This window comes from Pongo pygmaeus, chromosome 13 (genome assembly GCF_028885625.2).
Source record: "Pongo pygmaeus isolate AG05252 chromosome 13, NHGRI_mPonPyg2-v2.0_pri, whole genome shotgun sequence".
Lineage (NCBI taxonomy): Eukaryota > Metazoa > Chordata > Mammalia > Primates > Hominidae > Pongo > Pongo pygmaeus.
In genome coordinates, this window is record NC_072386.2 from 38,436,620 (window position 1) to 38,458,895 (window position 22,276).

General features: G+C 43.2%; 1 protein-coding gene and 1 pseudogene across 5 annotated transcripts in view; one reads left to right on the forward strand and one right to left on the reverse strand.

Annotated features, from left to right (window-relative positions):
• Nucleotides 1-22,276, forward strand: part of SAXO1 (stabilizer of axonemal microtubules 1) — a 115,343-nt gene that overhangs the window by 16,052 nt on the left and 77,015 nt on the right. The gene's annotated exons all lie outside the window — the stretch shown is intronic.
• On the reverse strand, nucleotides 3,629-4,874 carry LOC129043734 (26S proteasome regulatory subunit 6A-like; annotated as a pseudogene).

The following is a 22,276-nucleotide window of genomic DNA, read 5'->3' on the forward strand; positions in this document are numbered from 1 at the left end:
TGATAATCTCAGAGTGGGCCCTGTCAACTGTCTAAAGGTGATTCTGACCATTTGCTAGGACTGGGACTCACTGAACTAGATCATGTACAAACGTTGGTCTTGCTTTTGAGCTTTGTTAAGTGGGGCCAGAGCAGTGTATAGTCTAGGACTACATGTTACCAAGCAAAACCTTTTTTTCTAAGGCCACCTTTCTTTTTTCTTTTTGGAGACAGTGGCTTGCTCTGTTGCCCAGGCTGGAGTGCAGTGGTGCCATCTCGATTCACTGCAACCTACGCCTCAGGGTTCAAGTGATTCTCCTGCCTCAGCCTTCTGAGTAGATGGGATTACAGGCACATGCCACCATGCCTAGCTAATTTTTGTATTTTTAGTAGAGACAGGGTTTCAACCATGTTGTCCAGGCTGGTTTTGAACTCCTGATCTCAGGTGATCGCCTGCCTCGGCCTCCCAAAGTGCTGGGATTACAGGCATGAGCCACTAAGGCCTTCTTTCTACTGGGACGCTTTACATTACCCTCCTGTGTCCTCCTGCATTGTTCTAGGCATTGGGATTGAATGTATAAGACATAGTCTCCATCTTTGCACAGCGTGTAGTCTAGGTAGGAAGGCAGAATGCTCATTAAGAGGTGCAGAGCATATATAGTGAGAAGTCTCCCTCCTGCCCCCGCAGTAGGGATATGACTCATTTGGGTGTCCTTCTCTGACTCTGTTGTCATTCTGTCCCTGCAAAGGAGTCACTTTCCGTTGGAAGCAGAGTCTGTTCTTGTGTCTCCTCTCCTTTTCTTCTCTCCTCATCCTGTATTTTCTCCTCCACTTTATGGTTTCAGCCAATAGTTTCTCCTGTCTTCTGAATTCCAGTTTCATTTTCATCTTCTCAAAGTGCTTTGGTGATCCATCTGTCTCATTAATCTCAACTTCAACAACCTTCAAACATTATTCTGGTATCTGCCTCATTCATGGTGCCAGCAATCTTCCATTCACCCTGGGTGAAAATTTTGAATCATCTCTTACTCTCCCTCAACCACAACATTGAATCTTCTTCTTTTATTTTATTTTATTTTATTTTTTTGAGATGGAGTCTTACTCTGTCGTGCAGTGGCGCAATCTCTGCTCACTGCAACCTCCGCCTCCTGGGTTCAAGCGATTCTCCTGCCCCAGCCTCCCAAGTAGCTGGGATTACAGGTACCCACCACCATGCTGGGCTAATTTTTGCATTTTTAGTAGAGACGGGATTTCACCATGTTGGCCAGCTGGTCTTAAACTCCTGACCTCAAATGATCTAACTACCTTGGCCTCCAAAAGTGTTGGGATTACAGGTGTGAGCCACCGTGCCTGGCACATTGACTCTTTTCTAAAGTCTGGGTCCCTCCTCCATTGTAATCTTTCTTTAATTGGTCCCTTCCCTTTTATTCCTGTTACAACCTCCCTGGTTCTCTCATTTTTGTGTTTGGAAACTCGTCCTAAAGTACCTTCCTAGTTTTTTTTTCTCCCATGATTCCCTTACATGAAACTACACCTTGAATTGGATCAGGTTTCTTGGCATCCCCTGAGTGGACCTGCTGATTTCCCTTCTCTGATCCTTATCCTTTCCCTTTCTCTAAAATGCCTATTTACCCTCCTCCTGCTGCACTTGTAAGGCCCTGTTTCACTTGCAAGTTTCCCGTTAACCCAGCCCTGTGGCTCCCCATCAAAGAACCCCGCTCCATGTTCTCATCCTCTGATTATGCATCGGCATGCTTTATATCCTCGATTAATTATATGTACCCTGGGAAAACAGATATTTTCTATTTTTGTGTGTGCACTGTATCATAGCAACACACTGTTTTCTTTATTAACAGCTAACACATATCTTTTTGAATGAATGGATGGCGTTTTTTGTTTGTCAAGGTCATAACATGCTGGACTGGGTTAGGAATGTAAGATTTAGAGATGTACTGTCTAGTATGGTAGCCAGCTGTGACAATTTCATTTAAATAAATGAAAGGTAAATAAAACTAAAAATTCAGTTTCTCAGCTGCACAAGCCACATTTCAAGTGCTCAGTAGCTACTCGAGTATAGTCACTCCCATACCGGCCCATGCAGATATGGAGTGTTTCCATCACTGCGGAAAGTTCTGTTGGACAACACTGATCTTGAGTCTCATTATTTCGAAGTCTTGATCTTTCCCACCCCAATTAAATCCCTCCCACCCCAATTAAATCTGCTCAGTGACTGGTTGGGATGGAGCGAGGAATTTTATAGGTGTTTTCTAAGCTGTGGAAGTCTATATTTGGCTTTTCAGTCTGAGGTCATGGGAAAAAGCAATGGAAAGTCTGGAGGACAAGCATGCATGAAGAAGTCAGAGACAGCGCCCTTGAGTGGGAGGGGGAGACCGGGGTTCCTGAGTGAGTCACTGGATCTCTCTGGGCTTCAGTTCCCCCATTTTTTAATCCTGGAGATTTGTGGAGACCCTCAGGGCTTCCAGGGAGGGAGAGAGGCACATTTACTCCCCCTTCTCTCTCACATTCTCTTCTTCCAAAGTTTTTTTTTGAGCAAATAATTCTTTAATGTCCTTTCAACTTTAACTTTTGAGGACATTGTCCTTGTTGGCAAGGGGGCTCTGGAGATGCTCAGAGGCATGGATAAGAAGGTGTCCATCTGCGGGAGCAGCTGCCGACGGCTGCTGGGGAAAAGCCACCAATGCGACTCTCTTGGAGCAAGTTCTTATATTTGGCCACAAGATGGCAGACGTTTCCTGATCAATTCTCAGTGCGGGTTAAACCAAATCAGCCTGAATGGAAAAGCAAAACCTTTGGAGTTCTGGATTTTATTTTATTTTTAAATAGATTTATCTTAAGTTTTCTAAAATGAGCAATTAGAGTTTAGGGTCCAGCAGAGCTCAGGAAAGTGGTTTGCCTTTCAGAGTAGATGGCAGATTACAAAGTGAAAAGTGTTTCAAATGTCTAAAGATTCCAACCACTTGTAAAACTTTTTAATGAGCTTTGCTGGGCTAAAAAAAAAAATCAGACATATTTTACTGCATCAAGCTCAAGGCTTTGCCTCCACAACAATGCTCTACTTCTTTCCTCGGTGATCAAAATCTTGCAATTGGAATTATTACCGTAGAATGTCATAATATTCTCTTTTCAACATAATCAGCACCAAATAAGCAGAGTATTGTGGTTTGCAGAAATACAGTAAGGTCAGCATGTAAATTTTTTTTTGAAACTAATGTACCACTTAATTATCTTGACTTCAGAAGCTACATGGTGGGGGAGTGCTTTGAATAGAGTAACTCTACTTTTGTATATGAGAGTATAATATTTCCAATTGCGTCTGATTATCTCCAGCATTTCATGTTATTGAAAAAATGCTACTCCACAGAGTTTTATTTTTATTTTTTATTTTTTTTGAGACGGAGTCTCACTCTGTTGCCCACGCTGGAGTGCAATGGTGCGATCTTGGCTTACTGCAACCTCCGCTTCCTGGGCTCAAGCGATTCTCCTGCCTCAGCCTCCCGAGCAGCTGGGATTACAAGCACCTGCCACTACTGCCGACTAATTTTTGTATTTTTTTGTTTTGTTTTGTTTTGCCTCTAAACCATCTTTTATTGCGCACTTCAGCCGTGAGTCCGGGGCTGGCCTGCCGTGCCCTAGGCGTAGTACTGTAGGTTGGCTTTCTTCTTGGCCTGGACCTCCAGGATGCCTTCCATGTAGTCCTCGTGGGTGAGCTCCGTGGCACCCCTGCGCAGTGCGATCATACCCGCCTCCACACACACAGCCTTGCACTGGGTCCCGTTGAAGTCGTCTGTGCAGCAGGCCAGCTCCCTCGCAGTTCACGTCAGGACTGACGTTCATCTTTTGGGAGTGGATCTACATGATTCTGGCCCAGGCACTCGATCTTGCGGTCCAGGCGGCCCTAGCGGAGCGGGGCGGGGTCCAGGATGTCCACCCGGTGTGTGACTGCAATTACCTTAACTTGGGTTTTGGGCTGGAAGCCATCCAGCTGATTCAGAAGCCCCAGCATCGTCCTCTGCACCTCTCGGTCCCCGGACTTTTCGCTGTCAAAGTGCTTGGTGCCTATGGCATCCAGCTCATCAGTGAAGATGATGGAGGACGCTTTATCCTTGGCCAGGGCGAAGGCATCCCGGACTAGCTTGGCACCATCTCCAGTGAACATCTGCACCAGCTGGGGGCCAGTCAGCTTTAGGAAGGTGGTCTTAGTCTGTGCCCTACAGGCCCAGGCCAGGAGGGTCTTCTCCATCCCTGGGGGCCAGCACCCCTTTTGGAGGTTGGATCCGCAAGTTCTCAAACTTCTCCTTGTGGTTCATTGACAAGACAGTGGCCTCCACCAGTTCCTGGATCTGCTTGTCCAAGCCCCCAGTGTCACTGTATTGCTCCGTGGGTCTCTCATCCACCTCTGTGGCCTTCACCCGCGAGCTGTACTCTGGGCAGTGTCTCCAGGATTGGATAGGAGTCTCTGTTCACACCCACCAGGTCTCCTGGCTTTCGCTTTTCAGCATCCACCAATCCAATCACAGGTAGGAAGTATGTCTGCAGTGTAGAGGTTTTGATCACAGCACACTTGTCCTTCCTCTGGGAGTCCAGGTCAATATTGGCACCATCCTCCTCTTGATCATTGGGATCAACATCCAGGAGCTCGATGACGTTGGAGACAAGGTACACCAGGGTTTTGTTCACATTGATTTTCTCACTGTTCTCTTTGATCTTGTCCTTCACGGCTTGGAGCTCATGGGTGACTCTCAACATTTCACTCTTCATGATCTTGATCTCACTGTCCAGAAGCCATGTGCGCTGGATGATCTCCTCCGTGGACATCTTGAGCACCTCCACCCCAGTTCCATCTTGCTTGGCCTCATCCCACACGGTTGCCATCTTCTCTTCTAGTTTTTGTGTTTTTAGTAGAGATGGGGTTTCACCATGTTGGCCAGGCTGGTCTTGAACTCCTGACCTTGTGATCCACCCACCTCAGCCTCCCAAAGTGCTCAGACTACAGGTGTGAGCTACCACACCCAGCCCAGAGTTTTATAATATTAAACCACCTTCCATCTTTACAGTATTTTGAAAATTCAAGAAGTATTTTCCCATATATTATTATCTTACTGTGGGTCCCTCAACATGGGAAGCATTGCTTAGTTTGGAAATTCAGTTCCTTGATTTTAGCCTCTGTTTTCCCTGGGGTTGTTTTCAGTCTATTGAGCTATTCTTTCCCAGATGACTAAATTTGAAACTGTGGTTAGGTGGGGAGTGGGTGGCGCAAGGTAAGGTTGCTGTAAAGTAAAATGTTAATCAGACTTTTAAAGCTGAAAGGGATCTTAGTGGTCTCTAGCTCTTTTATTTTACAGATAAGGAAATAGAAACATTGCGATTAATTTTAATATATGGGAACATGTTAAGCTTCAGGCACAATTTAGGTCAATCAATTAAATTTTATTCATCTTTTACTGGGTATCAGACACTGCTAGGTGTTAAAATTTACAGTCCAGTCTATTTTCGAGTCACATTGGACCATTTAAAAAATTGATACATAATGATTGTACATATTTCTGGGGTACAAGTGACATTTTGATATATGCATATAACATGTAACAATCAAATTAGGGTAATCAGCATATCTATCACTTCACACATTGGTCATTTCTTTGTATTGGGAAGCTTACAAATAATCTTCTAGCTATTTTGAAATATATGGCAAATTATAACTATAGTCACCCTACTGTATTATCAAACACTGTAATTTATTTCTTCTATCCAACTGTATTTTTGTATCCATTAACCAACTTAATTAGTTCCCCCAAGTCCCACAATGGGCCATTTTTGATTGTAGAGTACAATATGAAGGCTCTTGTCCAACTGAGAAAATAGTATCTGACATAAAAAAAAAAGTGTAATTCTAAAAGCCTTTTAGTAAAGTAATATAAATAGCAAATCTCCCTCCTGAGATTAAAATGTAGTAACACTACTTTTTCTAAAATTCTTGTAAAAAATTGTTAATGAAGGGATTGATATAGCTTACTTTTATATCTGATTATTTTACGGCTTACAGTGCACCATTTTAAAGATTTTGTGCAATCTTGCAGGAAATTCCAAGACTGGTTAATGTATCATGAAATATTTATGAAGCACTGGTAGTATGTGCAGCATTTCATAAAAAAGGTAGTCCCATAGAGGACTCAAAAATTGCTGAAAAGGATGTGGATTTGGCCCTTTCACAGAGCTTGCAGAGGAAGGTGATCTCAGGGGCAGCCATGTATCTGCAACTTAAATCAGTTATGTTAACCAGGGAGGAACTTATTATTTTAATTTTGGAAAATATTTTCTTCACATTGATGGAAATTTCCTTAACCTTAGATTTTATTTTCTTAGAGTCTCTGTTACAAATTAGGAGGAAGGAAAAAAAAAATTGAGGACTTGGTTTGATATTACATGTTTTAAGAAGAATTCTTATTTTTAATTTAAATAAAATTGACTTCATAAATTCTGATTAAGGGGAAAAAAGACAAAGAACAGCCTTTAACAGATACTTGCTGATGACTTATCTTTAGCAGAATCCAGATAGAGATGCCAAGAAAAAAAAGAAAAACTTTCACTTTAAGATTGAATTTTTATTGTAGATTTCATATACTTTTCATGTTAAGCTATGTTATGCTCCTTAAAAATGGCCTTTTTTGATATCAGAATTAATGTTTAATTGTTCATAAATACCTTTCATCTTATAAAATGAGTACAAGTGGGTATATGTCAAATTTAAGATATTATTAGAGTACAACTTCATATTCCAGTTACAGCAGTAAATATGATCTATTCGACCTTATAGTCTGCAGATGGATCCGTTCAGAGTAACATGTTCTGATTCTGTTCTGTAGTGGGCAGTTTTAAATGTCATTCCCTCCATTGATATTAAAATATTTGTTACTGACCTTCAGGTGATTTGTAGTTTATTTGGAAAGATGACATGTCTCGGGATGGGTGGTGGAGGGGCGGAAACAGCTACCCTTAGATGAATGAGACCAATCAAACAAGTGATGTAGGATGTGAGGGGTGGGAGAGGCGCTCGGGGATGGGGTAGCAGGGGAAGGCTTTAGGATGGGGAGAAGTGATGAGGAAAGTGAAGCTGGAGTGAGACTGCCTGGTTTCAAATGCTGGCTCTGCTGCTTTTTAAAAAAAATTTTATTATTATTATACTTTTAAGTTTTAGGGTACATGTGCACAACGTGCAGGTTTGTTACATATGTATACATGTGCCATGTTGGTGTGCTGCACCCATTAACTCGTCATTTAGCATTAGGTGTATCTCTTAATGCTATCCCTCCCCCCACCCCACAACAGTCCCCAGTGCGTGATGTTCGCTTTCCCGTGTCCATGTGTTCTCATTGTTCAATTCCCACCTATGAGTGAGAACATGCGGTGTTTGGTTTTTTGTCCTTGCAATATTCTTAAGGTTGGTGTGAGGATTAGGCGGGAGAGGAGCACAGGCCCTGGAGGAAAGGGTATGTTGGGGTTTAGTGAGGCTGCCCCTGCTGCAGGGCATGGCAGTCAGACACGGAAGACATCATGTCTGCCTGAGTACTTGAACCTGCAGGAGATCGTGCCGGAAGCTTGCTGGAGGCAAATTGCAGAGGGGCCCTTACATGTCTCAGAATGTGAACTCACCAGCAAAGAGCCATGGATGGATTTTGAGCTGGAGAGTAACACAGATAAACAGTCTTTTCCCCCCGCAAGAAAAAAAAAAAAGCCTTAAAAGAGTAGCATTTCTTCTTCTTTTTTAAAATATAGAGATGAGGTGTCCCTATGTTGCGTAGGTTAGTCTCAAACTCCTGGGCTCAAGCAATCTTCCCGCCTCGGACTCCCAAAGTGCTGGTGTGAGGAGCCACTGTGTCTGGCCCCCTTTGTTTGTTCCTTTCCTTCCTTTCCTTGCTTTCCTCCCTTTCCTACCTTCCCTCCCTTTTTTCCTTCTTTCTTCTTCAGAAATGCCCAATATCTGAATTAGGCTGACTTTAAATCTGTTAATATTTTGTTTTTTCTGAGTGGATTTGTAGTTTGCTAATATTTCCTTAAAGATATTTTATCTCCATTCCATTCTTGTAATTTTTCTTAACTTGATTCAACAAATGATTAAGTGATGATTTACTACGAGAAGTGGCAGAGTATTGCAGTTACAAGCGCAGATTGTGGAGCCAGACTATCTTGGTTCAAATCCCAGCCTTTCTACTCCCTAACTGTGTCATGTTAAACCACTTCACAGTAAAGTTTCTATTTCTGTGTACCTCAGCGTTCTCATCAGTAAAATGGAGATAGAACCTGACTCAACTAGTTATTGAGAGGATTGAATCAGTATTAAGCAAGTAGAACAACGCGTGCATCCACAGTAAGGCATAGGTAGATGTTATTAAATAAGCATAAAGGTCTGTTCTAGGCAATGAAGCCTGAGGAAGTGTACTTGCCTGAGCACTTGAGTCTGAGTGGGAGATCCTGCCAGCAGCTCTGTGGAGCTCACACTCTAGAGAAGAGAGTTAAGTCTGTTTACTGACTTGCAGGTAATACAAAATGCCCTGCAGAGAATTAACTCCAGTGGGTGTGGGGGGGGATGCAATCTGGTGTTTGGGGGGCTTGATTAAATTTGGATGATAAGAATGGTTTGCAAAAACTTCATCTGCTCCTTATACTCTGGGAGGTTCTCTGCCCTTTCTGGGATGCCTACACTTGAGTCCAGCATTTATTAGGCTTTGTGAGTTCATACTGACATTAACAAAAACTAAGGTTAAGTTGCTGTTCAGTTTAGAACTTTGCAGGTCTTCAAAACAATGACTCTGGAGATTGAAGACATACTCCCTGCATAGCATACCCTACTATTCTGTTTGTCTTTACCAGCTTGTTCAAAGTAACTTTGAAGTTTCTCTGGTTGTTTCTCTAAAAGGAAAGAAAAATGTTTCTAAATGGCTGTCAAGTTAGGTGCTAAGCAAAATATATCTTTATATTTTAAATATCTAGACTATCCAAAAGCCCTTCATTCTAATGTTAACAAATTGGGGTTGTAATGTAAAAAATCAGTTAAGTTTCTCCCAGTGCTGGTCAATAACTTAACTTTTAGAAACTACCCATTATGAGTAACTATTTAAAAAAATCACTCTTTCCCCATAGTGGTCCAATTTCTCTTTCAAGTATGATGCATTTCAAGTCTTCTCCAAATGAAGAAAAATCTACATACAATCTGTGAACAACAGCTCCAAATGAAGAGCAGAGTCAATTGAATACCTTGTTCTTTATCTTGCTTCAAATGGGAGGGCAGTGAGTAATATTAGGGGAAGAACATGCTATTGGGTCCGGAATTGGTTCCTTCTGGTTGGTTCTTGGTCTCACTGACTTTAAGAATGAAGCCGCGGACTCTCGCAGTGAGTGTTACAGTTCTTACAGATGGTGTGTCCAGAGTTTGTTCCTTCAGATGTGTCCAGAGTTTCTTCTTTCCAGTGGGTTGGTGATCTCTCTGACTTCAGGAGTGGAGCTGCAGACCTTTGCAGTGAGTGTTACAGCTCTTAAAGGTGGCACGTTTGGAGTTGTTCGTTTCTCTCAGTGGGTTCGTGGTCTTGCTGACTTTAGGAATGAAGCCCCAGAAACTCGCAGTGAGTGTTACAGCTCATAAAGATAGTGCGGACCCAAGGAGTGAGCAGCAGCAAGATTTATTGTGAAGAGCAAAAGAACAAAGCTTCCACAATGTGGAAGGGGACCCCAGCCAGTTGCTACTGCTGAGCGGGTTGCTGCTGCTGTCTTGGGTGGCCAGCTTTTATTCCCTTACTGGGCCCTGCCCACATCCTTCTGATTGGTCCATTTTACAGAGGGTTGATTGGTCCATTTTACAGAGTGCTGATTGGTCCATTTTACAGAGTGCTGATTGGTGCGTTTACAATGCTTTAGCTAGACACAGATTGCTGACTGGTGCAATTTTACAGAGTGCTGATTGGCGCATTTGCAATCCTTTAGCTAGACACAAAAGTTCTCCAAGTCCCCACCTGACCCAGAAGCTCAGCTGGCTTCACCTCTCACTATGACTGTTGGGATTGCAGTCCTGGATTTAATTACTTACAAGCTTTGTGAACTTGTTCAGGTCCTTGAATATCTCTAGACTGTCAAAAATCAGTGATCCTCAGACAGTGGGATTCCCATCATCTATAGCGGTATTTTTCCAGGTCCAGAGTACTTCCATGTCAGGGCCCTGAAGGTGTCTGTAGAGGTCTTCTACAGCCTCTGCTGGCGACCTCAAGAGAAGTCAGGGAAAAGGGGACATGGGGTATAGACCTGAAGGTGGACAGATGTTTTCCTGAGTTCATCAAAAGTATTGAGTGGCTAGTTGGGAGTATGTGTCTTTCTCGGACCTTATGGCTCTTGGGGCGTCTGATCTGTTTTCTTCTGGGTATTCTGAGTTCTTCTGCACGTTGGCTGTCTGTGGCTACCCCAGCCCTAGCTTCATACCACTTCTCATTTCAGAGAACTGAAGAGTTTAATGTGCTGTTTCCAAATTCCAAAGAAAAGAGCACCTGGTTGGGTCCAGCCTGTGACAGGTGGCTCTTCTGGCATGAGGCTGTCTCCTGTGGTCTAATCAGCTGAGCATCAGGAGGGGTTAGGTCACATAGAACAAACTGGGCAGCTAGAGGAGAGCAGTTTTAGGTAATAAGGATGTAGTTTGGAAGAAAATAATTAAGAGGAAACAATTGGCCTTGCAACGATTCTTGCCAAGATAAACTTGTGGATAAAGCTAGTGAAAGATGCGTTGGATGACAGTATTAGGTTAGGTGGATTCCCAGGTCATTGAACAAGCAGGCCAAAGGAGTTTCAACGGATGGCTTTTTACCTGCTTAAAACAATATCACCATTGTTAGTGATACTGGAACAAAATCCCCATGCCCTAGAACTCTATTGTTAGCTTTGTCATGTTCAACATTTTTAATCAAAACTTGGATGAAGACACAGAAGACATCCTTATCAAGTGTGCTGAGAACACAAAGTGAGACGAACATAGCAAGCATAATAGATGACAGAATGAAGATTCAAAATTATCTTGGTCAGGCCCAGTGGCTCACACCTGTAATCCTAGCATTTTTGGAGGCTGAGGTGGGCAAATCACTTGAGCCTAGGAGTTCAAGACCAGCCTGAGCTGCATTGTGAAACCCCGTTTCTACAAAAAATACAACAACAAAAAATTAGCTGGTTGTGGTGGTGCGTGCCTGTAGTCCCAGGTACTGGGGATGCTGAGGTGGGAGGATGGCTTGAGCCTTGGAGGCAGAGGTTGCGGTGATGCAGTGAGCTGAGATTGCACCACTGAATCCCAGCCCAGGAAACAAGGCAAGACCCTGTCTCAAAAAAAAAAAAAAAGAAAAAAATTATTTTGACAGGCTGAAATGCTGGGCCCCAAACAAGCTGGAACTTAGCAAGAGTAAGCATGAAGTTTTACATTTGGGATGAAAAATCAATTATACATAGTCATAATGGAGGTGGTTTATCTTGGCCTTTTCAGTTGTGAAAATGTCTTGGGGTTTTACTTCACTACAGTTTTATGTGATCTGAGGGTATGATGTGGCTGTGAAGAAGCATTAACTTAGTTTTACGCTAAATGGAGGTAGAATGTCCAGGTTAACAGATGTAATTACTTCATTGGACTTTTGCTTTGTCAGACCACAACTGAAGGATGCTTTCCATGTGGATACTTTTTTTTTTTAATTTTAAATAATACCTGCTGGTGACCAGGATGGCCAGGTTATACGGAATGCATTCTGAAAGTGAGAAAACTTGAACTTGACAACAGCAGGAGATAGATGGATAATAACCTAGTATTTGAATGCTGTAGTCTACAGAAGAGGGCTTTTACTTGTTCTGGGTTGTTCAGAATGTGGAACCAAGACCCATGAGTGGTCATTGCATGAAAATGGATTTGGGGTCAATACTAATAAAGAATTTTGTAGCATTTAGAACCATAAGAAATTGAAGTAGACTACTTTTTCTTTTTTTCTTTTTTCTTTTGAGACAGTGTCTCACTGTCGCCGAGGCTGGGGTGCAGTGGTGCCGTCTGGGCTCACTGCAACCTCTGCCTCCCAGGTTCAAGTGATTTCTCCTGCCTCAACCCCTCGAGTAGCTGGGATTACAGGCATGCACCACCATGCCTGGGTAATTTTTGTATTTTTGGGGTTTCACCATTTTGGCCAGGCTGGTCTCGAACTCCTGACCTCAAGGTAAACACCTGCCTCGGCCTCCCAAAGTGCCCGGATTACAGGTGTGAGCCAACCGTGTCCGGCCGAAGTATACTTTTTCTGACCCTTGAGTTGGGTGTGTGTCTGTGAGATGCTGTGGAAAGGGCTCCTACATTGGGTAGGAGGTTTGACAAAATTATCTCTAGGGTCACTTTCAACACTAGAAACCCAGATTTCTGGAAAGACAGAAGAGACTTTTTTCTTTTCTTAATTTGTCATTAATGTCTCAGCAAAGAAGAGCATTTATTTTAATATGATCATTGGACTTGAAAGGCTTCTACAGAGAACTATGGGTACACGTGATATGAAGAATAAGCTGAGATCCATATGCACTTGAAAAACCAAGAAAATTAAGAGGGTTCTTTTTTTTTTTTTCTTTTTTTTGAGATGGAGTTTCATTCTTGTTGCCCAGGCTGGAGTGCAATGGCGTGATCTCGGCTCACTGCAACCTCCACCTTCCAAATTCAAGCGATTATCCTGCCTCAGCCTCCCGAGTAGCTGGGATTATGGGTGCCCGCCACCAAGCCTGGCTAATTTTGTATTTTTAGTAGAGACAGGGTTTCTCCATGTTGGTCAGGCTGGGTTCGAACTCCTGACCTCAGGTGATCCACCAGCCTCAGCCTCCCAAAGTGCTGGGATTACAGGCGTAAGCCACCATGCCCGGCGTAAGAGGGTTCTTAAGGCAGCTATATTTAACGTATAAAGCACATACCCAGACTTCAGCGTCCTGTCTGTAACCTCTGCTCCTACTGAATCTGCCTTTTTACCTGGTGCCTCTGCTTTTCTGAGAGCCCTTGGATGACTTTTGGGTAGTGTATTAAAAACCTTCATCTGTTGTTTCCGCAACGTCCCCTGATTATGTCTGCATGTAGCAGTTCATGTTAAGGAGGCTTTTATGGGCTAGCCTGGGACTCTAGCCATGATGTGAAGCAATACTTTTGTGGGAAATGTATTTCAGGCTTCTAACAGCATGTATTGATTTTTGAAACATGTTCCATTGCAAAGCTGGAATGACCCATGTTTCTCTCTTATGATGTCCCACTTCACACCCATCTTGGAGCTGTTCCTAAACTGGGTTCTGGTCTTGGAAGCCTTCTTTGCACCTTCCTGCCAACGATGGCAGTTCTTGAAATTCTGACACTTACATGAATCAAGCCTTCCTGTTTCTCTTCCACTGCTCTAGCTAGAAATGAATTTTAAGAGGCTTTTCTTCCCCAGAAAGAATTTGAAGAATCATAAATAACTTTACATGATATAGTACAATAAAAAACAAAAACATGGAGAATAGTTCCATGGTGGTGTTTTTTTTTTGTTTGTTTTTTTTTTTTTGAGATGGGGTCTTGCTCTGTTGCCCCAGCTGGAGTGCAGTGGTGCAATCATGACTCACAGCAACCTCAACCTCTCAGGCTCAAGTGATCCTCCCACCTCAGCCTCCCAGGTAGCTGAGACCACAGGTGTGTACAACCACACCCAACTAATTTTTGTATTTTTTGTAGAGATGAGATTTTGCCATGTTGCCCAGGCTCGTCTTCACCTCCTAGGCTCAAGTGATCTTCCTGCCTTGGCCTCCCAAATTGTTGGGATTACAAGCGTGAGCCACTGTGCACAGCCAGTTCCATGTTTTCTATCCCAATAGTTCACTTGTGTGCATGCTCAAAATCATCACATGTGGATTTAAGGTTTTTGTTTTGGTGTTCTTAGCTTCTTAGGCATTTAATCCTTGCATTAGAAGGTGTAGGAGATAGGCATGGATATTTTTAAATGATGGACCAGGGAAAGCTCCTGGAATGGTTATATTATTCAGGATTCTTGGTTGAAGTAACTGAAATGGACACTGGTTTGTTTAAGCAAAAGGCTGTGGGGCAGTTTGCAGAAGTGTGGAGAGGCAAGGTTGGAATATGGACAGGTATAGGAGAGGCCAGAAGGCCAGAGCCACAGCCCAAATCACTCTGCAGAGATTGGTGAGTCGGCTGCTAAAGCCTGCTCTGGTGCAGCATGCTGTAGCTGCAACAACTGTCACTGGCCATGCTCTGGTGCTGCCAGTGTCCCTGTCGGTAGAATGAATTCTTCACTGTCACCCCAGTTTTTTAAAAAAATATTTTTTCATCTTTTATTTTAGATTCTGTGGGTATGTGTACAGGTTTGTTATGAAGGTATATTGTGTGATGCTGAGGTTTGGGGTATGGTTGAACCTGTCATTCAGGAAGTTAGCAGAGTACCCAATAGGTAGATTTTCAATTCTTGTCCCTCCCCTTGTATTCTCCAGTGTCACTCCAGATTTTTTGGCATCAATTGATCTTTTTTTTCTTTTTCTTTCTCTCTCCTTTCTGCCTTTGCCCTTTGCCTTTGCCTTGCAACAAGGTCTCACTATGTTGTCCACGCTGGTCTCAAACTCCTGAGCTCAAGCAATCTGCCCACCTCTGCCTCCCAAAGTGTTAGGAGTACAGGCATGAGCCACCATGCCAGGCCCAATTGGTCTACATTAAAGTTGCAGAGGGGAGCTTCTGATTGGCCAGGCCTTGGTCACATGCTCAGGCCTCACAGAGGAAGGTGGGTGGTTGTGAGGGGTGTCTCACTTTTTGGTTTCTGTAGTGGCAGGTGGGCACTGCCTCCCACAAGATGAATATGGTGGGAATTCATCAAACGAAAGGTATCTCAAAAAATGTTAGGTAGCTAAAAAAAAAAAAAAAAAAAAAAAAAAAAGTCAGATGTTAGGTAGTTAAAAGAAAATGGCTAGCGAAAAATAATAACTTTTGTTTACATTTCTGTATTCATTTATGAAAAGGCTCAACTTAGCTTAGAGCAGGGTTTCTAATCTGTGGTACCAATGGACATTTTTGTTGTGGGGCCTGTCCTGTGCATTGTAGGGTGTTTAGCAGTATCCTTGGCCACTACCCACTGGATGCCAGTGGCACTTACCCCACTTTTGACAATCAAAAATGTGTCTGCACATTGCCACATGTTTCCTGGGGGGCAAAATTGCCCCCAGCTGAGAATCACTGGGCTAGAGGCATTCTCAAGCCATGGGTTATGCTTTTATTTATTTATTTATGTATTTATTTTTTGAGAAGGAGTCTTGCTCTGTCCCCCATGCTGGAGTGCAGTAGCGCAATCTCGGCTCACTACAACCTCCACCACCTGGGTTCAAGCGATTCTTCTGCCTCAGCCTTCTGAGTAGCTGGGACTACAGGCGTGCACCACCATGCCCAGCTAATTTTTGTACTTTTAGTAGAGACGGGGTTTCACCATGTTGGTCAGGCCGGTCTTGAACTCCTGACCTCAGTGGATCCACCCGCCTCGGCCTCCCAAAGTGCTGGGATTACAGGCATGAGCCACCATGCCTGGCCGGGTTATGCTTTTATAGCCTTGCATTAATGGCTTTATCACAGGAATGGATCTTATATTATTGTCTTTGGAGAGGGACAAAGCTTTTCTCATGATGGTGCCCTTCCCCCGCATGTGAATGTCTGAATCTTCAGTATTCTCAGCCTTCAGTGTACCTAAGAATCAACTGGAGAGCTGTTTGAAGGAGGCCAATTTCTGGGCCCTACTTCATACACTTTAATTCTGTGGGTCTGAGGCCCAGGAATTTGCAAGTTTTAACAACTTTGGTGATTCAGATGCAGGTAGGTGATGGACTACACTTTAAAAAACACATGGTTACTTCACTGAGAGTCAACCTCAAAAACACAAAGGTGTGTTTTTTCAAAAAGAAGAGATATGTCTGGGTGCCATGGCTAATATCCGTAATCCCAGCAACTTGGGAGGTTGAGGCAGAAGGAGCGTTTGAGGCCAGGAATTTCAGACTAGCCTGGGCAACATAGTGATACTCAGTCTCTTAAAGAAAAAAAAAAATGGGCCAGGCGTGATGACTCGTACCTGTAATCCCAGCACTTTGGGAGGCAGAAGTGGGTGATCGCTCGAGGTTAGGAGTTTGAGACCAGCTTGGCCAACGTGGTGAAACTCCGTCTCTACTAAATATACAAAAATTAGCCGGGCATGGTGGTGCACACACATAATCCCAGCTACTTGGGAAGCGGAGGCATGAGAATCACTTGAACCCGGGAGGCAGAGCTTGCAGTAAGCCAAGATCACGCCACTGCACTCCAGCCTGGGTGACAGAATGAGACTGTGTCTCAAAAACAAAAAATAACAAAACAAAAATAATTAGCCAGACGTGGTGGTGCACACTTGTAGTCCCAATTACTTGGGAGGCTGTGGTGTGAGGATTGCTGGAGCCCAGGAGCTTGAGGCTGCAGTAAGCCATGATCATGCCATTGTACTCCAGGCTGGTTGACATAGGAAGGGATACAATTTTAAGACTTGCAAATCTTTTTAGTTATTGATTAAAAAGAAGCAAGGTAAAGATGCTGTCTGTTCTTAGGCTTTTTTGGAAGGGGTTGTGTGGAAACAGCTTTGACACGTGACACCAGCACTCAACGCCCTTCATCATCATCATCAGCAGGAAGTACTCGCTCTCGTTTTTTAGCTCTGATTTGCCTTACATCTTTCTCAGGAAAGGATCTTTTACTCTCCACCCCCTTAAGTGTTAGAGAAACCTCAAGGGGAGGTTTTTATGTTTTCACAATCTCCGAGGTCTCTTCACTGGTCTTGTTTATTGGTGTTGACTTCCTAACCCCGGCAGGAAGAGGGAACACTGACCCTCAGCAGCACTGGCTTTATTTTTCATGTAGAGCCTCTATGGTTGGATGTTGTCCAACATTCTAGTTGTTCCCCAGGAACGGAGGAGACAACAGGTAGGTAATACCTGTGACAAAGCTGTGGACCTCCTGAGCCTCTAAGCCCCTCTCAGAGGAAGTCTTAAATCTGTGAAAGAAGATCCCATCCACAGACAAAGCATCTTGTAGTTTCAAAGTATGTTTGGTGGCTTCTTTGAGCTACTTGGTTCTATTTTCACTCCTGCTCTATCTGGGGCTAGTCAGTGATATTTCCGATAGCAATTTTTCTAAAACTTCTATCAGGCAATTTTGCCAATTTTTTTTTAATTTTTAAAATTTAATTAATTAACTTTTTTTTTTTTTTTTTTTTTGAGACACAGTTTCGCTCTGTTGCCCAGGCTGGAGTGCAGTGGCGTGATCTCGGCTAACTGCAACCTTGCCCTCCAGGTTCAAGGGATTCTTGTGCCTCAGCCTGCCAAGTAGCTGGGATTACAGGCGCCCATCACCACGCCCAGCTAAGTTTTTGTATTTTCAGTAGAGATGGGGTTTCGCCACGTTGGCCAGGCTGGTCTTGCACTCCTGGCCTCAAGTGATCTGCCCACCTCAGCCTCCCAAAGTGCTGCGATTACAGGTGTGAGCCACCATACCCGGTGATTTTTGCCAATTTAAAGCCTTTGATAGTTCTCCATTGATTACAGAACAAATTCTACCCTTAATCAAGCCCCTACTCTACTTTTCCAGCCGTTCCTCATCATGCTGCCTGTGTTCCAGGCTCACCAAACTATGCTGAGGACGTTTAACTCTCTGTGTACTAACTTTATTCGTACCTTGTTATTAACTATACTGACAACCTGTATTTCAGACTCACCGGACTCTGTTACAGACAAACATGCCCAGCTCACGAACTGGGTGCCTGCTAAATATTTTTTCTAAAAAGTGGATATTGGTTGCTAACATGTAAAATCTCATGAGTTTTAAATATCTGGGCTGGGCGTGGCACCTCATACCTGTAATCCTAACACTTTGGGAGGCTGAGGCGGGTGGATCAGCTGAGGTCAGGAGTTCAAGACCAGCCTGGCCAACATGGTGAAAACCCGTTTCCACTAAAAATACAAAAATTAGCCAGGCGTGGTGATGCACGCCTATAATTCCAGCTACTTGGGAAGCTGAGGCAGGAGAATCGCTTGAACCCGGGAGGCAGAGGTTGCAGTGAGCGGAGATTGTACCACTGCATTTCAGCCTGGGTGACAGAGCCAGACTCTGTCTCAAAAAAAAAAAAAAAAAAATCCGTACTTCTAGTTTCTTCTGAAATATCAAAAGACGTGACAGTATTGTGACTGCATTCCTAAATGGTAATGGTCACCTCTTGCCCTGATACAGGATGTGTTCTATCTATAGCCATCATGGAAAAAGGTAAGGGGAAATACTGTGAAACTTTCCCCTCCTATTTCCCACAAGAGGGCAATCTAATCTCTAAGAAAGTAAAAGGGACTGGCGTTGCAAAATCTGCTATTATAGCTTGGCTTTGTTACCCTCGCAGTGGTGAAGATCTTTAGGCACCCACCTGCATTTCGTGTGCTGAATTGCCATGCCTTATGCCTTGTGCTGTTATTTAGTCTTTCATCGCTTCTCGGCCTTTTGGCTAAGATCAAGTGTATTTAGTCTTTCACAAATTCCTTTTTTTTTTTTGGTGTGGTTCCCCTCCAGGATCTATCTGGAAGGCCAGTTTGATGAAAAGGCATGCAAGAGGTGCCTGTGTGTAGCTTCTGGAGCCACCTTCAGCCTAGGTGGAGGTTGTGGAAGGTTGGCAGAGGCCTGATGAGGCAGGGTTGTTTCTAGAGAAAAGCGTGACCTATAGAATCAACCTCACAGCCTAGCATTACTTGATGGTGCTTTTTGTTGGTGCAGAATCTTGATTTCTGTCAGCACCCTGAGAGAGCAGCCCTGAGGTCTGCAGCGCCTCCCTTAATATTACCCTGGCTAATACAGACTGCTGTGTAAACTGAAATGCCAATTTATTTAGAATGAGACGGATCTACTGAAAGTGCCTAGAAACTCATTTTTGCTGGTCAGAGTGTACTTTCTGTTTAGAAAAATTAAAAGTAAGAGTCAAAATATAATCACAGGTTGCTTGTCTGAGTTCTAAGCAAGGAGAATGCTGCCATTTGCACGTTCTGATGTATCCTTCTGAGATTAGGGACTGGGTGGGTTGAGCCCCTCTGCCAGGCCTCCTTATCCAGACAGTGCTTGTAGGTACCTTGCTAGAGTTGCCCATCTAACTCTGTGCCCACCGTCTCCCATATGGTTCGTGCCACATTGACATATCTTTAGATATACCAACACCACAAAGTTGATTACATTCACCTGTAGCATTTTTCATCTAGGTCCTATTTACAGTTATCTATTATAGATTATTTTAATAATTCAGGCCTAAGGATTCAGGGAGGATTAGGGGTGAGGCGCCCTAGCACCTCTAACTACCCCTAAAGAGATTGCAGAGGTTTCAGAAAATAAAACTAGCTCTTAACCCCCAGATGGTAAGTAGGTATAGATGAGTGAAAAAGGCTCTAAATCTTATTTTCTCTAGTTTTTCTTCTCTTTGTTTGCCTTTGGTCAAAAGAAAACAAACATCTCTTTGCCTCATCTTTTTTCTTCTCTCATTAAAAAAAATCTATCCTTGCCGGGCGTGGTGGCTCACGCCTGTAATCCCAGCACTTTGGGAGGCCGAGGTGGGCAGATCATGAGGTCAAGACATCGAGACCATCCTGGCCAACATGGTGAAACCCCGTCTCTACTAAAAATACAAGAATTGGCTGGGCATGGTGGCGTGCGCCTGTAGTCCCAGCTACTCAGGAGGCTGAGGCAGGAGAATTGCTTGAACCCGGGAGGCAGAGGTTGCAGTGAGCTGAGATTGTGCCACTGCACTCTAGCCTGGCGACAGAATGAGACTCCATCTCAAAAAAAAAAAAGAAAAAAATCTATGCTTAATACTGGTAAAATTGAAATGGTTTAGTAAGAATATGGAATTTGAGAAAGAAGAGGAGGGAGGAAGAAAGAGCTGAAGTGGTTCATAAGTGGCATACTTAGATTTTGTGTTATTTAAAAACTGGATTTGGTTGTTAAAACTGGTAATTTTTTCCATCAGTTTGGGTTGAATGACATAGCCATATTCCATTAGGTAAAACTAATACTGAATCGACGTATCTACCTATCTATCCGAATCCTAGTTTTGACCCTAGTTTCCACCAATTTGCCGATAGTTAGGATGTTGACTTAGCCTTGGGCCCTACAATTTAGGGTTTAGCTCTGGGCACACAAGAAACTTGGATGCTTATGAAAACTTTGGGTAAGTTTTATTCATGTGCTCAATTTAGGGGACAATCTGCATGTGCACCGGGCGTGTCTCCTTCAGCCATGTTTTGTTTAAGTCGTCTATGGCCTTGGGGTTCCCAGTGCAAGAGATGAAGCAGGGCATGAGTGTTCAGTGACACTGTGGGGTTGTGCCCATTCTTGCCTCCCTCATTAGAAAGTGGCAATGGGCTCAAATACCTCAGCAGGTAGTTTGATAGGATTTGGAGAAATAGGACAGTCAGAAAATGAGTTATTTGATACTGAAGTTCAGTCACGCATGTATTTGAAAGCCTTTTTAGTGCTCTGAACTTGGCTTAGGTTTAGGGTGCTATTAGGATAAGTAGAAGATTTAATTTTTACTTTTTTAGGGAGTTTAAAATCAATGCAACTGAAACATCTACATAAAACAATTAGAAAGCAATGCAGGACACAGTAGTGTAGTGAAGAGGTTAGAGACTCTGGGGTTAGATAGATGTGAACTTTTAAAAACCTTTCTGGGCCTTAGTTCCCTGATGTGTAAAATGGGGATATTGAAGAGATTGTACGAGGTAATGTATGTCAAGCACTTAATGTAGAGCCTGGCATATAGCTAAATGTTCAATATTTGGTGGTAATTATAGTAATTGGGTCTAATAAAAGGTTTCCTTTATGTGGTCCTATTGAGAAAGGAAAGGTTTCCCCTCCTCACTGCCCCTGGTAATCATATTGAAAGAAAATTTCCTAGAATACTGTTGTATACCTTCTTGATTTCTTTGATAAGCTTACCTGCCTGTAATTGTCTTTTTAACCCGTTTTTAAAATAAGTTGCTTCTATTCTGGAGAGTCAGCTAGCCAAATAATATATTTCTATATAAAGGAGTAAAGAGTACAGAAGGGCCTTTACCAGGACTAACAAGTAAGGGCTTTGGGACAACGTTAGTGTTTTGGGTGGTCAGGATCTTTCTGCTCCTAACATTCTTGGCTAGGTTCTAAAAGACTATAGGGGTTTTTTTTTTTTTTTTTTTTTTTTTTTTTTTTTTTTCCAGAAATGTGGAACCTGGTTACATGGGATATTTGTTTAGTAGGACCAGAGGTGTGTAAAGAAACAGCAAATAGCCCCTGGATTATCTTTTGTTTCCCATCAGAAGGGAGCTTGATGGAAAGACTGATTCAGAAGCATGCAGGAAATGTGGGTTCCAGCCCTAAAAATGTGGCCATGACCATGTGCCAGGGCCGCCCCTCTACTGCACGTGGCACTGGTTGCCTGAGGAGGTTTAGAACGTCCTGGGAAGGGTAAGGTGCAGATAAGTGAAAATAAACCTTACTAGGTTTCAACTTTTATATAAGATGTTTTTGCTGTTGTTGTTGTTGTTTTTTTTTTTTAGATTAAAAATGTAGGCCAGGCAAAGTGGCTCACGCCTGAAGAAATCCCAGCACTTTGGGAGGCCAAGGCTGGTGGATCCCTTGAGCCCAGAAGTTCGAGACCAGCCTGAGCAACATGGCGAAACTCTGTCTCTACAAAAAATACAAAAAAATTAGCCAGATGTGGTGGTATGCACCTGTAGCCCCAGGTACTTGGGAGGCTGAGGTGGAAAGATAGCTTGAGTCCAGGAGGCGGAGGTTGCAGTGAGCAGAGATGGTGCCACTGCACTTTAGCCTGGGTGACAGATCAAGACCTTGTCTCAAAAAAAAAAAAAAGTTCGTTTAAAAGAAAACTCCAAAACTTTAATGGACTTCACCTCTTTAGAGGGTGAATATTCTTTTCGAGGTGATGGAAATTGCATGAGTAAAGGAAAATCTGACTGGCTTTGGTAATGAAAGAGTGTAAGCATGTCAGGATTTCTCACAGCTGTTTTAGTAGGCAGAGTGCTTCCACTTGGGGAATAACACCACAAGAAATCTCAATTTTCCCTGATGCTTGTTCCATTTCATTCTGTGTACTCCTCTCTGCACAGATTTAAATACCAAATTGTTTCATTACTTCACAGTTTCCACCTGGGGTCTCGGGAGTTTGCCCAGAGCCAAAAAAGCA